Consider the following 19,235-nt stretch of genomic DNA (forward strand, 5'->3'; position numbering starts at 1 on the left):
AATAACTTCTTTTACTATGCCTTTGGCAAACACATTTTTTAGAAACTAATCTCAAAGGGTTGGTTTAGTTGAAAATGAACAAAGATTTGAGACTCCCAACCAGAGTTGAAATTCCCATGAATACAATCATTGGGTCATTGGCTATGTTTTGATGTACAATTTGACCTAGGGGCTAAAAGTATGTTATTGCCTCGTGTGGTACGAGGCTACATAGGAAGGAGATCAATCTGTCATCAATTGAGCATCTCCAATGGTGTATGGCCTATAGGCAATTGAGTAGACAATCCCATTTGATGAGCCACATAGGCAAAAACTAGCTCCAATAGTTAAGAAATTGAGTTGGCTAATTTTGTCTACTCTCCAAAGTAGGCAATGTTGTCTACAATACCATCTGTAGGCAATGTTGTCAACAACCATGGGTAGGCAAATTGACCCCATATCTCTTTTTATAATAAAATATTTTATGCGGAGAAAGATGACAAAATTAAAAGATAAAATAGGAGAATGATTTACCTAAAACGGTTCATCTCTATGTGACATCCCCTATCTAATAATGCATTGCCAAGTGCAAATTTTTCTACATATAACAATGTATTATTGGATCGGGATGTCACGTAGTGCTGAATCCGTTTCATGTAAGTTTCTCTCTAAAAGTGTATGTTATACATGACAGACAATAATAAATATAATTTTGCCTACTTGGTTTGCCTAATCCATTGAAGTGACAAACTTTTTTCATGTGCTATAATGGATTAGGCAATTCAAGTAGGCAAGTTTTTATTTTATTATTTTCTATATTTATAACGTCTGCTTTTAAATTCTAGTTTTGTCATCTTTCTCCACATAGAATATTTTATTATATAAAGAGATGTGAGGCTTGATTTGGCTAGTTATGTTGTATTAAGCAAAATTTGCATACTCAATTACCTACACTATTAGAGATAGTTTGTGCTTCAGGCTCTTCAAAATAGATTTACCTACTCCGTTGCTTACACTATTGGAGATGCTCAAGAAATGAGAGTCAATTGTGTAGAGAGAGAACTGATAAATAAACTTAGCGAGTTGATGTTGTTCTGAATGCTAAACTACATAGCGCTCAATGCCTAGAGCAAACCTAGCGAGTCGATGAGTCATTTGATTACAACGGCGAGGAACAAAAGCGAAGCGCACCTCCTGCAAGGTTGAAGCCCAATATTTAACCTCTTCAATTAGAAAACCAAGAGGAGAAGAATAAATCTCCTTTCTACCAACAGTAGCTACAATGAGCAAAGCATCGCTCTCCACAACAAATTTTAGATGACTTATAAGACATCGCAAGTTTCAAATCTTCACACATTGCCAAAAGTTCAATATGAATGGCGGAGGAGACGCCCATAAAATGCTAAGCTCATGCTGCAACAAAGTTACCCCTCCCATTTCTCACCACGACATAAACACTACCAACTCCCTCTTGCAATCCAGTCAGCTCATCCACATTTATCTTAAACCATCCATCACTTGGAACTTACCATTTGGACATGGGAGGAAGAATGAAATTTTTTTGTCTGCTATTCAATTTCAAAAACTAAACTCGCACCACCACCGCCTCAGGATCTTCGCAACGGCCCTCCCACAGCAATTCATTTTGTTGTTGCCAAACAGTCCATAAAAATATCACCACAAGCCCACAATCAAGAGCTGCATGCATGAGTATCAAGAAGGTCGAGCAATCAATCCTTTATAATAGCATCCTTACAACCCTTCACTCGCAATCCCGGAGAAGATGAGCAACCGTTTCCACCGCCGCACCGCATGCCAGACAACCACTATCAACCATCACTTCTATCCGGGTGCAAATCATTAACAAACCGCCATCCACAAAGCTGCACATCAGGAGGAATTTTCACTCTCCGAAGTTTCTTCCACAACTGGCAATATGGGTTGCCATCTTGTGCTGACGACGACGTGGATAGACTTGGCGGCAGCAAAGCCACCCGCGCAATCTCATATGCAGATTTAACAATGAAAGTCTCCTTTGAATTAAAATGCCAGATTAGCCGATTAGGGGACTACGCGAACTAAGTGGCAAATTAGAAATAAGAGAGACATCCTCCTCTGAAAGAAATAACTTCAACACATTAACTCTCCAAAAGCCCGTTGTGGGATCAATAAGATCTTTAACGAAAAGACATGCCATAAAAAAGGAGCACGAGACTCGACTTTAATGTCTTAAGACGAGGCGACCACAGGTAATTCCAGATGTTAACAGATTCTCCATTCCTAATAAACCACCGTGAACGTCCACCCTCTAAAGCAAACCTTACTTGTACGATACTCGCCAACAACAAGAGCAATTTGGTTTCTCTGCTGCATCCCAAAGAGTTGGAGGGGTTGAACAACACGCCATCCCTGTTTAGTAAGTAACGCTAAATTATACGCGTAAAGGTCTTTAATCTCCATGCCTCCCTTCTCCCTTGGAACACAAAGTTTTTCCCAAGACATCCAATAAATCTTCTTAGTATCCACATCACTACTCAACCAAAACCGAACAAACATTTGGTTGAAACAATGCTGTGTATGTGTATTATGCAGAGATTATTTTGACTTTTAACTGAACTGATGCTACAGTAGCTGCTACACAGTAAATTCTTGGCAGTAGAGTTCGTTTTACTCACTTACGATGAAGAAAAGTAAAAGGGGTATTATTACTTGTTAAAATTAAAGCTCTATCATAATCATATAGCTATAGCATGCACGCTAGATTTTACTTTTGTAAATCTAATTACGATTAAGTATGGCAAGAGATTTGTAGCTCGGTTAAGAGCGTTTATTGATACAGAATTTTGTATTCGACTTCCTTCTGTTTTATAATCGCTTGTATTAAAAAGCATAAACAAACTGATTCAGATACTGTACTATAAACACAAATTTTTTTGTAGCAAATAAAACAACAACATGCGTAAAAAAATAATTGTATTGTATTAATGAATTTGTATGGTCACAATCTTTATTTACAAGTTTCCTCTGATTCGATCTCCGAAAGATGTGTAGATGTGTAGGTTGTTAATCCAAGAGTCGCGATGACTTGATCTCGGATGAACGGTCACCGCAGGTTGTGGTTCTTGGCGATTTGAAGGATCGGCACAAGTAGTAGTGCTTGATGATTCTTTAAAGGTTTGGAGAAGAACGCAGAGAGCTTTTTGAATTCTTCAAAGTGTTTTGGAGATTTGGGTGCTTGAATGATTTATGCATCCCTTTCTTTGTCTTGGAGCCTCGTATTTATAAACTTTTCAAGTCTTGCCTACGGATGAATTTGGCCTTGATTGGGAGCTTGATTAATTGACGAAAGAACCAGAACTTGATTTGTGATTTGTTTCCATCAATAAACCAATTATTTGATTTAAATAAAATCAAATAATCAATCTTGCCCAATTTGGCATTTCTATTTGTTTTAATTTAATTTAATTAATTTGTTTAATCTAAATTAAAAATCAAATATTAATTTCTGCCAATCGTTGACATGTGTCATTCTTGATGACTCGTCCGATTCTGATGAGTCATATCCATGTATACAATTTGTGAGACACATGGCGTATGTTATGTATGCCATGACATGTCGAAACATTAATACGTTAATGAACATTTATTTCATCGAATTTTCGATGTCAACATGTACAAATGTTGGTTATATTATGTAATGTATAATTCGTATTCGTTCAGTATCACGTACTAAATATCAACACAGAATGGACCAAGTTAATGTCGATGGTGTTTTAGTTTAGATTGTAACAGTTACTCTTCGTTCAAAAGAAAATACGAGAGCTAGCGTGTACGATAGCGAGCATTCATGCAGAAAAACAAAAACCAACTTCATTAATTAACTCTCTTTTCTTAAATTTTTCCCTTTTCTGGATAATGGGACAAATAATTATAGATTAATTCTTTACATTTGTTTGGCAAAGATATGTAAATAATAGATTAATTTTATCATCACTTTGGTTGATAGCAACAGTACACCTGTATTGTGCAATACAAAGTAAGAGGTATCTAGCTTTGCCCTAGCCAAGCTGCGTGAAATTTTATTTGAATCTATATAACTTCTTTCTACATTTAACTTAAATTGTTAATTGTTAATTTTACCTTATTGCATTATTATTATTAAGTACAAAATGAAATTAATAATAAAACTCAAGTATATCAATAAGCCTACTAAACCCTACCATCACTTCTTGTTTATTCTACCATCCTTTTTATTGTTTTTCTCTGCCGGAGTCTGTCTAACCCCCAAAACACCATTTGACATCAATGTAACTATTTCCTATAGTGCCATCTATCACTTCATTTACAAGTAATGGGCTTTTTAGTGCAGACTTACATAATTGCAAGGACCTTAACACATTAACACACCATATTTTTAATCGATTTAAACCTGACATGTGGTGAGATCAAGCCCCTACTACAAATTATATTCTTCTAGTAAAAGAATGAAAATTTTATAATAATTCTAGATGAGAACTTGTATATTTTCAACATGTTACTTCTATTGATGAAATTTTATATTTTTCGAGTAAATATATGAAAACTCCATCCTCACTGTGATTAGATAATTCAAGCTTAGAGCTTATGTTTTGATAGATATGTTGAAATTTCCCTTTTTTAGTTTATTTTCTATCATGTTTTAAGTTTAGAACTCACGTTGGAGAAATTGGTAATGCGAAAAAGGAAACTAGCTACAACTATCTTCCTGTAATTCTCGAATCAAGACAAACAATTTTAACTACTTACTATTGGAAAAGTTGGTAATTTGTTTCTTTTAATTACAGGGTCTTTTTGGTTTTTTAAAATCTTAGTTTTCCATGTTGTCAAATATCTATGCCTCATAATTGGAAAATTCCAAGGGGAAACTTCTTACCAATGTTCTTAGATTACAAACTTTTGTTGATAAATTTAAGGGATCAATTGTTTGATTTGTTGCTTATGCACATCAGTAGAAAGTAAAAAGGCAAATGGTTGGGTTTGGTAGCAGAAAAAAAAAAAAAAAAAAAAGTAGCCATGAAAATGCTAGTGGGAAGAGGGGCAAGGATGCCTTTTTATTAAAAAAAAAAATCAATTACAGGTGTTATTTTATAAAGGGAATGAGTGTAAAGATAACTTAACATTTTGAATTGGAATTGAGAGGGTAGTTTAGGTATTAAATTTCGGTTTAAAGAGAGATTAATTCTTTAATAAAAAATAATTGGGAGTTTTAACGAAACACTCCCGGTACTGTTCACTTTTAACGGAAAATCACATTTTTATTTTTTCCTGGTACTATTCACTACACATTTATTTGTCATTTTTCATTAAAACTAAAGTTTTTTTTGAACTTTTCATTAGTTTTCCTAAAATAATATGGGTGAAGAGAGTAAGTTAGGTGTAAAAAGAAGTTACATGGATTCAAATAAAATTTCCCAAAAGATATATACCCAAGTTGAAATACATAAAAAAGATTAGAGTTCGTTTTGTAGTGCTTTTAAAAAGGTTGAAGCCACTTTTTGTAAAAATGTTTTTGAAATCAATTTTTAGTAACAATATAAGCAAATCTTGAAAATTATTAGAAGTGTTTCATGGTTCTTCTTGCAGAAAAGCACTTCAAGTGCTTATAAAACTCAAAATATTTTTAAAAAAAATAATTTTAATTATTTTAAAAACACTTTTAAACGTGTTTCTAATCTCACTCTCTTTGTACAAAAGAAATGGTCAGTGCATGCTGCATGCATACATATATAACTTAATAATTTTGGTGGAAACGATGGAAAAAGCAAGAACAATAATATCTGGAGTAGGATTCTCTCTTCTCTTTTTTTCCCTTCTCTTCCCTCCCCTCCTATTTGAACGGTCACGGTTAAGCTATGTCAATATTTTATATTAAATTTTTTTTATTGAAAGAGAAAGATAAAATAGAGAATGTAAGAGGAGGGGATGAAAAGGAATGGAAGGGGATGAAAAAAGGAGGGGAAAGAATCCTACTCCATAATATATATCATCTTTGTCAGTTTGTTTCTTCTGAAAAACAGAAGGAAATTAATTATAATACATATTGCAATTCAAAATTAATTCTATCTACATATCTAGCAAAATCAAAACCTTTCCCAAAAGGGAGGAAAGTCCTCCTTCTACCCTATAATGTGACATTATGCTAGCATGTAAACATTTTAATCGGAACCGTCAATTCTCTTACCATTATGTAAAGATAATCTCTAAAAGAAATATTTAATTCAGAGACTATTTTGATTATTCATATATGTGCATTGAAAAAGATTGTGATAACAAGTATATCCTCATAATGAACCTTCAATTTTTTTATTCATCTGACTAACTAAGTGGTCTTTCGATGAATGAATGCTTTAGTTCCAAAGGCATTGTTTATTGGGTAAATTGTGGTTTGACCCCTTGAACTATCATCCCAGTTGAAATTGACTCATTTTTTTTTTTTTTGGTAAATTAAACCCCTAAACTATTTAAAATCAGTCAATTAACCCCTTGCTGTTAGATTGCGGAATCAATTTCGTCAAATTTTTTTTTTGGTAAATTAACCTCCTAAACTATTTAAAATCAGTCAATTAACCCCTTGCCATTAGATTGCGGAATCAATTTTGTCAATTTTTTTTTTTTTTTTTTTGGTAAATTAACCCCCTAAACTATTTAAAATCAGTCTATTAACCCTTTGCCGTTAGATTGCGGAATCAATTTCGACAAATTCAAGGGCAAGTTAGTCATTTCATCCTTAATTGTTATTTGTCAACTATAACCACCAATAAAATTTTGACACATGAACACAAAATAATTCAAAAATATATAGCATAATGAGAAGACATAAAAAAAAAATTAAACATTTACACAACAGACAATCTCACATTGTCATTACACATTATTTTGTTTTCACATGTCATAATTACATTGTTGGTTATAGTTGACAAGTAAGAATTGATGAAGGAAATACTAATTTCCCTTTGAATTTGACGAAATAGTGGATGAAATCTACCAACAAGGGGTCAATCGGCTTATTTCAAATAGTTTAGGGGGGTTAATTTACCAAAAATATAGTTCGGTTGGTCAATTTCAACTGGAGTAATAGTTCAAGAGGTCAAATAGCAGTTTACCCTTATTTATTTGTATAATAATTAGATTAGGTCATTGAGTAATTGTACTTTAACACGTGTCGCAACAGCAAGCATGCACGCAGGAAACAGGTGAACTAAGGAACCGGATTCTCTTCGGACCTAAAGGAACCGAGCTCACTTATTAAATAATTCGGACTATTGAAATTTGATCCAACGACTACAAATAAGGGGCTCTCTAAAAATTATAATAATTGTAGCCGTTTGATCAAATTTTAATAATCCAGATCATTTGATATTTGAGTTCAGTTCCTTTGGATCCGGAGGAGATTCGATCCGTGAACTAAGTCGTGTGTATATTAATTAATTGTCCGCCATAGTTAGTAAATCCTAAATGCCAAAGTAAATTAGCAAATATACATTTTGTACGGCGCGCAATGGGGGGACATCGACTGTGGCGTACGGCATGCCGTTTCGTACAGACAATACGGCAACAATAATAAGAAAACTGTGTCACTCTGTCGCTGTCTCACCTTCCCAATTTCAATTAACAAGTTTCGTCTTCTCTTATTATTTGTCGTGGCATGGGGCATGAGCTCTCCCTTTTTTTTTTTTTTTTTTTTTCTTTTTTAAGATTAGTTGATTATTTATGGCAATGGATAGTGCTTGTGTTCTTTCATAAAAAAGATTTACTTGTCATCTATTTACGTTTAACGAATTATACCGTTAAAAGATTATAATCGGAGAATTTTTCATTTTTTTTATCATCATTTAAAGATCATATCTGTTAAAAAAAAAAATCTAATTTGAAGATCATTTAATCATCCATACGTGTTAAACAAATGCACGATTCATCATGATGATGATACTGGTTACTGAAATCGTTGATTAGTAACACATATGGATGATTAAGTCATAAAATACAATTTCTATGGTATGAAAACAATTTTAGTGAGGCGTTCTTCCAAAATGACCAAAAGTGTTGTTGGGCCTCACTTAGCAAAGTTTAGGTAGGAACGAGGAAGCTACACTTTTGACGCACAGAGACAGGACAAGGTCCCCTTCTTAAATTCTGAATCAATATCCACGTCCACAACATGCTTAAAGAAAAAAATTTATCAACTTTGCACAAACTAGGAAATTTCGCTCGCTTAATACTTTTGGTTTTATCACGACTCGAAAAATTTAAATAAAACGGATTTGTAAATATGTGATACCTAAGTTTTCTCTTTAGCTGCAGTGGCAAAACAATTACCGAATGTTACATAATAGTTGCTCGTGTTCGAGTCGAGTCTCTCCTTCTTAAGCCCCAAGAAATTAAACACTCGAGCATTCCATACATGGTCTAAATTAGGGTGCCTTTAAATTATTGGGTCTGCATCTTTTACTTGTGAAAAAGATGATTAGTTTTAAGATGTTCATGAAATATAAATTGAGTTATTTGGCTTTTAACTTGTGGAAGTCTTAAAAGAGAAGATTTTTTTATATAATTTTAAATAGGGATTAGTTGTAGGGTGCACACCACATCGAAGTTTAACAATTCGAACCGTTTATTTTTTTAAGTTGTATCTCATAGGTCATCTTTACAAAATATTAGCTAAATCAGAAATATTTAAGACATCTAATTGGGTTCAAAGAAATGAATAAATACTTTGTTATATAAGAAACGATGAAATTTGATCTTGATAATTAAATAGGCAAATAATTTTGGATTGAATTGAATTTTTACAAGAATATTCTATAAATCAGGAGTCGAAACTTACATAATAAACCGTTTGGATCGTTGAAATGTAAAATGAATCTCGTACCTAGTCTCTATTTCTTTTCAAAAAAATAGAAATCCTTTTACCTAAAGGGCCTGTTTAACTTGTAATATTTTTTTTTACTGCCATTTCTTGGGAAAGCGTGTTCGAACTAAAAAGCTGCTTATAGCCCAGTAGGACAGTAAGCTTGTAAAAAGTAAGTAATAATGTCCTGTTTGAATTTTACAACAAGAAACAGAAAGACCAAAGAAGAAAAACGAGGTTGAGCACCTCCATGAATCCGAAAAACGACTTGTCGGTAATTCCAACAATCCCACCGTTTCTGTTACCGGGTTGACTATATTTTACTTTAAATTGGAACACGTGTCAGTCCGTAGAAAAACCTAATAATTACAGCCCCTGTAATTTGATTACGGCGTTCCCGTAAAATAGTCAACGCTTTTCCACTACAACAAAGACCTTCCTTCTCAATTTAATTTTTGACCGCGTGAAGTCACGTTTCCATCTCAACCATTAAATCTCCCATCCGACGATATTAAATCTCTGTGCTTCACGTGCTTATAAGAAAACGAGGAGAATCCTATCCAGTTCCTCTTTATGCGGATCCTGAGAATCTTGTTAATTGTATATCGTGCGGTTAGTTTTTGTCATATACTATTTATATTTAATTTAAAATAAAAGTATTTAAAATGATTTCTTATCAAACGATATCCGATGAATGGACACAATTTGAGGATCCTCAGGATCCTTAAAAAGAGGATCAGGAAAGAATCCTCATTCCTAAGAAAAATAAGTCACTTTCTTAGTTTTAAATTAGTGACACCAGAGTGAAAGGTCTTAGGTTTAATTTTTGTCAAAGGAGAATTTGAACTACGTTATTACTAGTTCAATGTAAGGCTAAGCTCACACTCCCTGTTCCCTCTTCTCTATGGTTTAATTTTGCCCCACCTTGTGCCTTTCCTTCCTTCGTAAGAATATGAATATGAGAACAAAATTAAACCATCTTCTCCATCTATCATGAAATGAAAAAAAAAAATATATATATATATATATATATATATATTATATTTTAAAACATACTTCATATTTTACAAAATTTATTTGTTCCCTTAACAACTTGATTATACATCTTTAACATGATGCCAGAAGTGAGAGAGAGAAGAAACTGAAGACTCCTACAGAAAAAATTAACATGACAGAGGAAAATTTAGGAAGAAAATAAGGGGGGATAAGAAGAAAAAAAAAACATTACATTAATCTTATGGTGGATATTTATTAGTAGGAAAAATAATTATAAAAATTTTAAATATAAAAGAATGATAAAATATAATATTTAAGACTTGTCAACTGACAAGTTTTGATTGGATTGTAGTGCTACTTAGCAAAATCCAGTGGCAAAGAAAGCCCCATACAAGTTTTTCTCCTTTACCGCAATGGCGGAGAATAATTATGCATATACACCTTGGTGCAAATTCAATTTCTACCAAGTCCCTTCTTAACAACTAACTATTTAACCCAATAACACTATCGTTCCACTAAAGAACAAAAACACAATTTATTTTAAAATTTCTCATATGATGTTCTACAAGTTGAATGCATAATTATATATGTAGTTGAAAATTACTAGTTAATAATTGAAAACGTGTCACTTAGTACTATGGTCTAATGGTATTCTTCTTCACTCATAAGTGAGAGGTCTTAGATTCGATTCTCGCCAAAGGTGAATTTGAACCACATTATTGATAGCCTATTGTGAGGCTAATTCTACCCATCCCCCTTAGTGTAGATAATATTGTTTGTTCAAAAAACATAATAATAATTGAAAATGTTGGTCACTTAGTACTACATGGGTGATGAGTATTACTCTCCACTTATAAGTGAGAGGTCTTGGGTCCAAATCTTGTGAATGATGAGTTTAATATAAAATTACTCTCCCATCCTTAGACCAACTCCAATGGATAGGGTTAAAAACTATATGTTTAGCCCAGAAAATTCAGGTTTTAACCCATACAGTTTTTCTCCTCCAATGATTTTGGCTTACAATTTTAACCCGATATTATTAAAGAATGAATTTATGCTAAATTTTTTTCTTTGGTAACTTTAAAAAAAATAAAGTTTATGTAAATAATTATGAATATTTTAACTTAAAATTATTTAGATTCTGATTAATAATGAAAAATCACTAAATCTATCCCCATGAAACGTGAAAGTTATGGAACAAATTGTTTTGGCAGAAACAAGAGCCGTATAGGAAAGATGTGGACAGAGCATTTGGGATCCCATGAGCTCGATGACATTGTTAGAGGACCTGCACGATTCTGGAATATGAAGGCTTACATTCAATCTTGATGATGTGCAAAATTTTTCACAATATGATTATTAAAGATGAATACAGAGATATGGAAGAAAATTCTGATGAAGATGTCAATGACAACCAACCAACATCTGTGAGAGAAATAGCAAGAAACATTGAATATCTAGATACAACCACATACGAGACCCGACATGATAGGGTAATTCTTAATGAGTATATGAGACCTCTTAATAGGATTCAAGCTCCAGAAGGCCATGACACACTCCAAAAGAATTTGGTTGAACATATATTGCACCATGAAGGAGCACTAGCATGATGGTCTTTCCTTACAATAAAATGAAGCGTGCTAGTGTGTTGGTTTTTTACTTATAACTTCAAATAAAGTGTGCTAATGTGTTAGTCTTTCATTATAATAAAATTAAATGTGTTAGTGCGTTGGTCTTTTTTCATAATACAATTAAGTGTATTTGTGTGAATTTGAATTTAAATAATTTTGAAAATTGTTTTAGCCGTTGGATTTAATTTTGGACTATTGGATCTTTTTGTTTTACTGTTTGATTTGATCATATTCGATCTCAACCGTTGGATTTAATGTATTTATAAATCAATTTTAAAAAAATTGAATCTGGACTATTGGATAAACTATTGGCCCATTATTTATAGTCGTTGGATCACAAAAAAAGAGCCGTTTGGCTTGTGCAACTAGTTGACAAGTGTCAGCCTGCTAGGTCCCAACACTAGATACCATATAGCTTATGTCGCGTGGAAAAGCATTGGGTGCATTAATGCATCGATACTAGAATTGGGTCTAGCATGTCCACGAGCAGTGGTGGGCTAGAAAAACATGTTTGGCTGGTTTTTTGGGCTAAATTTTCTCAGATTTAAGTTTTATCTAAAACCTGTTTTAGGCACAATGATTGGAGATGGTTTGGGTGGGTTTTAACCTAACCATTTGTGATGACCCGTCCTTAATTTTCTATGTAATTTCTCCCTGAATATGTAAATTACCGTTTATGCCTTTGTTGGCAAGTGACATGGACGTATTTATTCGTTCTTAAATTATTATTCTCGCTATCATAATTAATTTGTCCTCGTTGTTACGAGTGTACATTAATTTTATCAGTGTTAGAAACACTATTTTGGATAGATTTTTTGAATTTTTTTTACTTGGGAAATTTGAAAATCTTATCCTTTTTTCTTTTTAAAATTGGACATGTGCCTTATGCTTTACACCAATTATTTTCTCTCCCTCTCTCACGTAACCAATCAGAAACCCACTCCCATTTCTGTGCCCAATCAGAGCTGATGCATTCTCTCTTTTCTCTTTCCCCGAAACCTTTCTTCTTTCTGCAACTAGTAGGTTCGACGTCCAAACTCCACATATTGAACCAACAATCACCACCATCGTGGTCATCTCGAACTCACGAACACAACCATACCAATTGATTCTCGAACGATTGAGTTTTAAGTGGTCAACGTGGAGCAACTCGGAAGCTTCGACTCAGTCGAGTTGGCATCGACGTGATCTCGACCGCGTTCCAAGGTTTTAATGGTCGAGGAAACTTCCTTACAACTCCCCGGGGCTCATAGGACAAGTTTGAAGAAGAAACAACCTCAAAAGTACACGGGTTCAAGGAGCAAATTTTTGGCCAAGACTTTTTAGCCATTTTCAGGCCATTTCCCGTCCACTTTTGGATTTTGGAAGGTATAACATTGTTCTACTCTTCTTAAGCTTCAAATCCATATAAATTTTGTTAAAAATGGTTGAGCAATGGAAAACTTATAAAGGTTTGAAAATTCTCCAGAAATCGGTGAAATTTTTCAGTTTTCGACAAGTTCAAATGACGGCGGACAACGGGGACCGGCAAGAACGACGAGAGAAGAAGACAAAATATTCCTTCAACCGTGACAGAATATTATAACGGTGTCAGGTAACGCCATTAACTTCTGTTAAGGTTTTAACAGAATATTCCTAACGCCGTTAGTCACAAGGACCGCACGTGCTGCGCGTGAGGGCATGTCTGATGTCCAAAAATTATTTTGAAAATTTATGAAGGTTTGTGACGTCGAGTAGATCGATTTTATTTATTCAAACCCTCAATTTAAGCAAATTATGGGAAGTTTTTCCCAGTTTTTACGTATATGTCCTATTAATTAATTATAAATAGTTGTTTCGCATATAAGGGAAACTTACTCTGAGGACGATCGTGGACAACCGAGACTAGGGGGCTACGATCCTACGACATACCAGTAAGTGGGCATTTTTTTTCTGTATATTACGTATATACTTTATAGTTTCCATAAATGTTTTTTAAATGGTTTTATGCATTCATGCCATGAATTATATATTATTTAAATGCTATGACATGATTAAGTTTTATATTGCATCATGGCATGTCCATATGCATATTACCTGCATGTAATTGATGTGAATGGTTTGAAATGCTAATGTGAATGCAGTACGCGCAGGTAAGTCCAGGTAAGGTTATGTGATGCATTGAATGGATGAATCATTATGGCATGCTTACATATAGTATGCTTATCATTGAACTAGCCATCATGTGTATGTTCACCTCCCAGTACCACACACTTACCTTGGATCCAAGTAGGTGTTACCTTGTCGTACAGACCACAATAGGTGGTTCCGACTCGATGATGACTGCGCCTAGCGCAAGCTTCACGTGATCGTAGCACTAGAGCGTTATTATCACACCTAGCTTGTCATACAAACTGCACTAGGCAGTTCGACTCGATGTGTTAGCATAGACGGATGAGCGATAGGTGCAGCTGTACATGTCACATTAGGTGACTTCGATTGATATGTTAGTATAGATTATAACACATAATCATATCTATATAGTTGTTGAGAATATCTGCTGTGGTATACTTCTGGACTTACATTTGATTTTCATACTTATACGTAGTATGATATTTTGGAAACAATACTTGTTTTACAGCGATGGGTTAGTATACTTGGAAAATAAATGGATTGTAAACCTTCATTTTTGTGCTCACTCACCTTTCTGTTTTTTTTCACCCCTCCAGGTCCTAGTTAGCTGAATTATCTCTGTGGCATACGAGGAATAGCTGGTGGTTCTAACATATCTCCATCTTAACGTAGGAACTTATCTCTAGTTGTGTAATAAGTACTTATCTCATTTGACTACTTTACCATTATTGTTATCTATGCTCTGAATATTTGTAGTTATGGGTTGTAACCACTACTGCGCACTCACGTTATTAGTTAATTAAATTCTAGTTTGGTTTTAATTTATTTCACAATTTTCTTTCATCACTTGCATTTGGGTTACGTCACCTTCACGTGACGGCCATCATGCCTTGATTCCGGTCGGGGTGTGTCGTTTGGTATCATAGCATAGGTTTAGGCAGCCATACATTTTTCATGTGTGTTATAGGTCCTAATAATTTTTGATCTCTTATGTTAGAATTATGCCACTTCGTAGAGAGCCACATGCCCCTTCTGAGGCAAATTTTCCGAGCTTTGGGCAATTTGGTTAGGGCATCGCCAATGACATTCAGTCTAAACTTCGTCATCCCCAAAGGAACACCTTGGAGACTGTGTTCTGCCCGAAGATAAATGATTTCTATGGCAATGAAGGGTTTGAGAAATCCGAGATTTGTCTCGATCATGTTGAAAAGACCTTTCGAGTTATGCAGCGATAGAGAAATCTCGCAACGGATCACTGGGTAGAGACAACGACTTGGTTCTTTCGTCAGAGAGCGGAATCTTGGTGGGCTCAGGTGTCACGCCCATTATCTGCTGAAAATGCCATGAATTGGGATATTTTCAAGCATCTATTTCAGACTAGATTTATTCCTCCAGAGTACTTGGATCTTATAAAGGATGAATTCTCGGAGCTGAGGCAGGGTAAGATGTCAACCACTGAATATCACCGGAAGTTTATCGATTTATCCTGTTACTGTCTTAAGACTATCGTGAATCCTAATGAGATGCTCCGTCTTTTTAAGAGGGTGACTCATAAACTACTGCATTCTATGGCGACTTCGACTCCCTGTTCTACCTTTCAGGAATTCTTTGAGGTTTATCTTCGGATTGAGGACTCTAAGAACGCCCCTGATGATGATGACGATGATGAGGAAGGTAATAATAATGTTCAGAAGAATAGTAATAGAGGGCAGTCTTCCTTTGGCCCTAGAAAGACCCAAAATTTCAAGCGGAGTGGTAATAGTTCAAGATCATCGAGCAGTGGTTCAAATTCCAACACTCTTTGGCGAGGCGGCAAGGCTACAGGTGGTACCCGTTTTCAGAACCAAAGAAACCCAAATACTTCTGGTGCTCCACACTGCCGTAAATGCAATAACTATCATCATGATGAATGTAAAGTTGGAAATATAGAATGCTTTATGTGTGGACAGATGAGACAAAAAGCTAATAATTGACTGCATAATCAGCAGAAACCTCAGCCTCCTACCCTACCACCTGCAGTTCTTCTCCAGCAAATCGCAAGGCCTGGTACTTATACGCCTACATCTTATGGTAGTGCTTATCACTACTAAGGTGACATAACTTAATATCCAAGAGGAGTATATCAGTACCTACCAGATCCTTATTATCAGGATGGTTATCCACAATATCAAGGGGGTTATATGCTGTATACGCTGTATCTGGGTGGTGGAATGTAGATGTATACTCGGGCAAAATAGCAGAATTTTGAGGGAGCTTCTAGCAGTAGCGCATCAACCAGACAACCTAATCCGGCAAATCAAGGTCGAGGTACCCAGGGTCGAATAAATCAAAATCAGGGAAACAAGGGCCGAGGAAACTGACAGCAAACTCAGGGCCAAGTCAATCACATTACCTTGCAAGATGCGCAGAATAACCCTGACTTGATTATGGGTACGTTGAATATTCTTGGTCATTTTGCTAGAATATTAATTGATTCTGGTGCTACACATTCAGTCATTTCCCATACATTTGCTCAAAAGACTCAACCTCACCCCACTCCTCTCGGTTACGAGTTAGAGTTTTCGATGCCTATGTTGGTTGGGAGTACAAAGGATGTCCCGTTCTTATCGAGGACGTCATGATGTCAGCCAATCTTGTTCCTTTAGATATCGTTGACTTTGACTTTATCTTGGGCATGGATTGGTTACATTACAATCGTGCCAAGTTGGATTGTTATCAAAAGGTTGTTACCTTTCACCAACTAGACATGCTTATTGTCACATTTGTTGGTGAACGAAGCGGTTTGAAGCATGGAGTTATCCCAGCTGTGAGGGCAAAACAGATGTTGAAGAAAGGTTGTCAAGGCTACTTGGCTCATGTAGTGGTCACGGAAGAGAATCCTGCTTGTGTAGAAGATGTTCGGGTAGTTAGACATTTTCTTGACTTTTTTCCTGACGATTTACCTAGATTGCCATCAGATCGTGAAGTGGAGTTCATTATCGACTTAATTCTAGGTACTGATCCTATTTCTTTAACTCCCTATCGTATGGCTCCTGTTGAATTAAGAGAGTTGCAAACCTAGTTACAAGAGTTTGTTGATAAGGGTTTCATTCAGCCGAGTACTTCATCTTGAGGAGCCCCAATCTTGTTCGTAAGGAAGAAAGACGAAGCTTTAAGGCTATGTATCAATTACAGGCAGTTGAATCGGGTGACGATTAAAAACCATTATCCATTACCTCATATCAATGATCTTTTTTATCAGCTTCGTGGTGCCTATGTGTTCTAAAAAATTGATCTATGGTCTGGTTACTACCAGGTGAAGATCAAAAGAGATGACGTTCCAAAGACAGCTTTCAGAACTCAACATGGTCATTATGAATTTCTTGTGATACCATTTGGGTTGACTAATGCTCCAACAACTTTTATGGACCTAATGAATCAGGTATGTCGTCCGTACCTCGACAGGTTCGTAATTGTTTTCATTGATGACATTCTTATTTATTCTAAGAGCGAAGCAGAGCATGCTAGCCATCTATATCTGGTTTTGAAGAAGTTTAGGGAGAATCAGTTGTACGCTAAGTTTAGTGAGTGTTAGTTTTGGCTGGATCAAGCGTCATTCTTAGGGCACGTGATATCAGCTCAGGGTGTTCTTGTGGATCCCCAGAAGATAGCAGCAGTAGAAAATTAGGAGCAACCTAAGACTATTATTGAGGTACAAAGTTTTTTTGGTTCTGCGGCCTATTATTGACGTTTTGTGAAAGACTTTTCAATTGTAGCCTTACCTTTGTCAAGGTTGACCAGGAAGGGAGTAAATTTTGAATGGAGTGATGACTATGAGCGAAGTTTCCAACAGTTGAAGTATTGTCTCACTCATGCACCTATCTTGGCGTTTCTCGATGACAGTGGGAATTTCGAAATATATAGTGATGCTTCTTTGAATGGTCTGGGCTGTGTATTAATGTAGCATGGAAGGATGATTCCGTATGCATCACGACAACTTAAACCCCATAAGATGAACTATCCTACTCATGATCTCGAGTTGCCAGCTATCATTTTCGCTTTGAAAATCTAGAGGCATTATCTTTATGGGGAAAAGTGTAAAATTTTCACTGATCATAAGATTCTAAAGTATATCTTTATTTAGAAAAAGCTTAATCTCCGGTAGTGGAGGTAGGTGGAGTTGCTCGGTGATTATGACTGCACAATCGAGTATCACACCGGTCGTGCAAATATTGTAGCTGAAGCCCTCAGCAGGAAACCTCATGCCCGACTTAATACTCTTTATGCCAGTCGTATTCCTCTTTTGACTAATTTAAGTACCATTGGAGTAGCTTTAGAAATGGATCAACATGGAGCTTTACTGGCCAGCTTTCAAGTTAAACCGGTTCTGTTGGATCATGTTTTTGAAGCCTAGATGTATAATGCAGAATCTCATAAGTTAATACAGGTAGTGTTAGACAACAAAAAGAAAAACTTCAGGATTCGAAAGCCTGATGGTATGCTGATGCAGGGTGATTGGATGTATTTGCTGAATGTAGAAAAACTGAAGAAAAAGATACCGGATGAGGTGCACATCTCCATTTATGCGATGCATCCTTAGAGTACCAAGATGTATCATACCATCCAACTTTTTTATTATTGGCCTGTAATGAATAGGGAAATTGCAAAGTATGTGAGTGATTTAGCAGTCCGCCAGCAGGTTAAGGCGGAAAGAAAGAAGCTATTTAGGTTGCTACAGGCACTCCCGATACCCAGTGGAAATGGGAAGATATTACAATAGATTTCGTGTACAAGTTACCTCGTATGCAAAATGGTTACGACGGCATATGGGTGATAATTAATCGACTTACCAAGTCAGCACACTTCATACCTGTTCGGGAGAATTACTCGTTGAGTCAGTTGGTCGAACGGTTTATTTATGAAGTTGTCAAGTATCATGGTGTTCCAGTTAGTATCATTTCTGACCGGGACCTCCAATTTACTTCGAAGTTCTGGGTAACTTTCCAAGAAGCTATGGGAAACTGCTCTACAGTACCGCCTATCATCCTCAGACGGATAGACAGTCAGAGAGAACTATACAGACACTAAAAGATATGCTAAAATCTTTAGTTCTACATTTCAGAGACGCTTGGCACAAGTGCTTACCGTTGATAAAGTTCGCCTACAATAACAGCTTCCATTCCATTTGAAGTGTTGTATGGAAAACCATGTCATACCCCACTATGTTGGTTAGAGGTTGGTGAAAGTATTTTGGTGGGCCCGAAGATCGTGGATGAGACGACGTAGAACATTCAAGTTATAAAGGCTAACCTGAAAGCAGCTTAGGATCGGTAGAAGAGTATAGTCAATAGACACTCGATCGATAGAGTTTATAAGGTTGGTGATTGGGTGTTCTTAAAGCTGTCACCATGGAAATGTGTAGTACGATTCAGAAAGAAAGAGAAGCTGAGCCCTCGTTACATCGGGTTATACCAGATCATTGAGCGAGTTGGTGAAGTTGCTTACCTACTTGATCTACCTCCAGAGTTGTCGATGATACATAATGTGTTCCACGTGTTGATGTTACGGAGATATGTCTCAGATCCATTACATGTAATTCCTCTTCAACCGTTAGAGATCAATCCAGACTTGACCTATGACAAGGTTCCAGT

The sequence above is a fragment of the Pyrus communis genome, chromosome 1 (assembly GCF_963583255.1).
Source record: "Pyrus communis chromosome 1, drPyrComm1.1, whole genome shotgun sequence".
In the NCBI taxonomy this organism is placed as follows: domain Eukaryota; kingdom Viridiplantae; phylum Streptophyta; class Magnoliopsida; order Rosales; family Rosaceae; genus Pyrus; species Pyrus communis.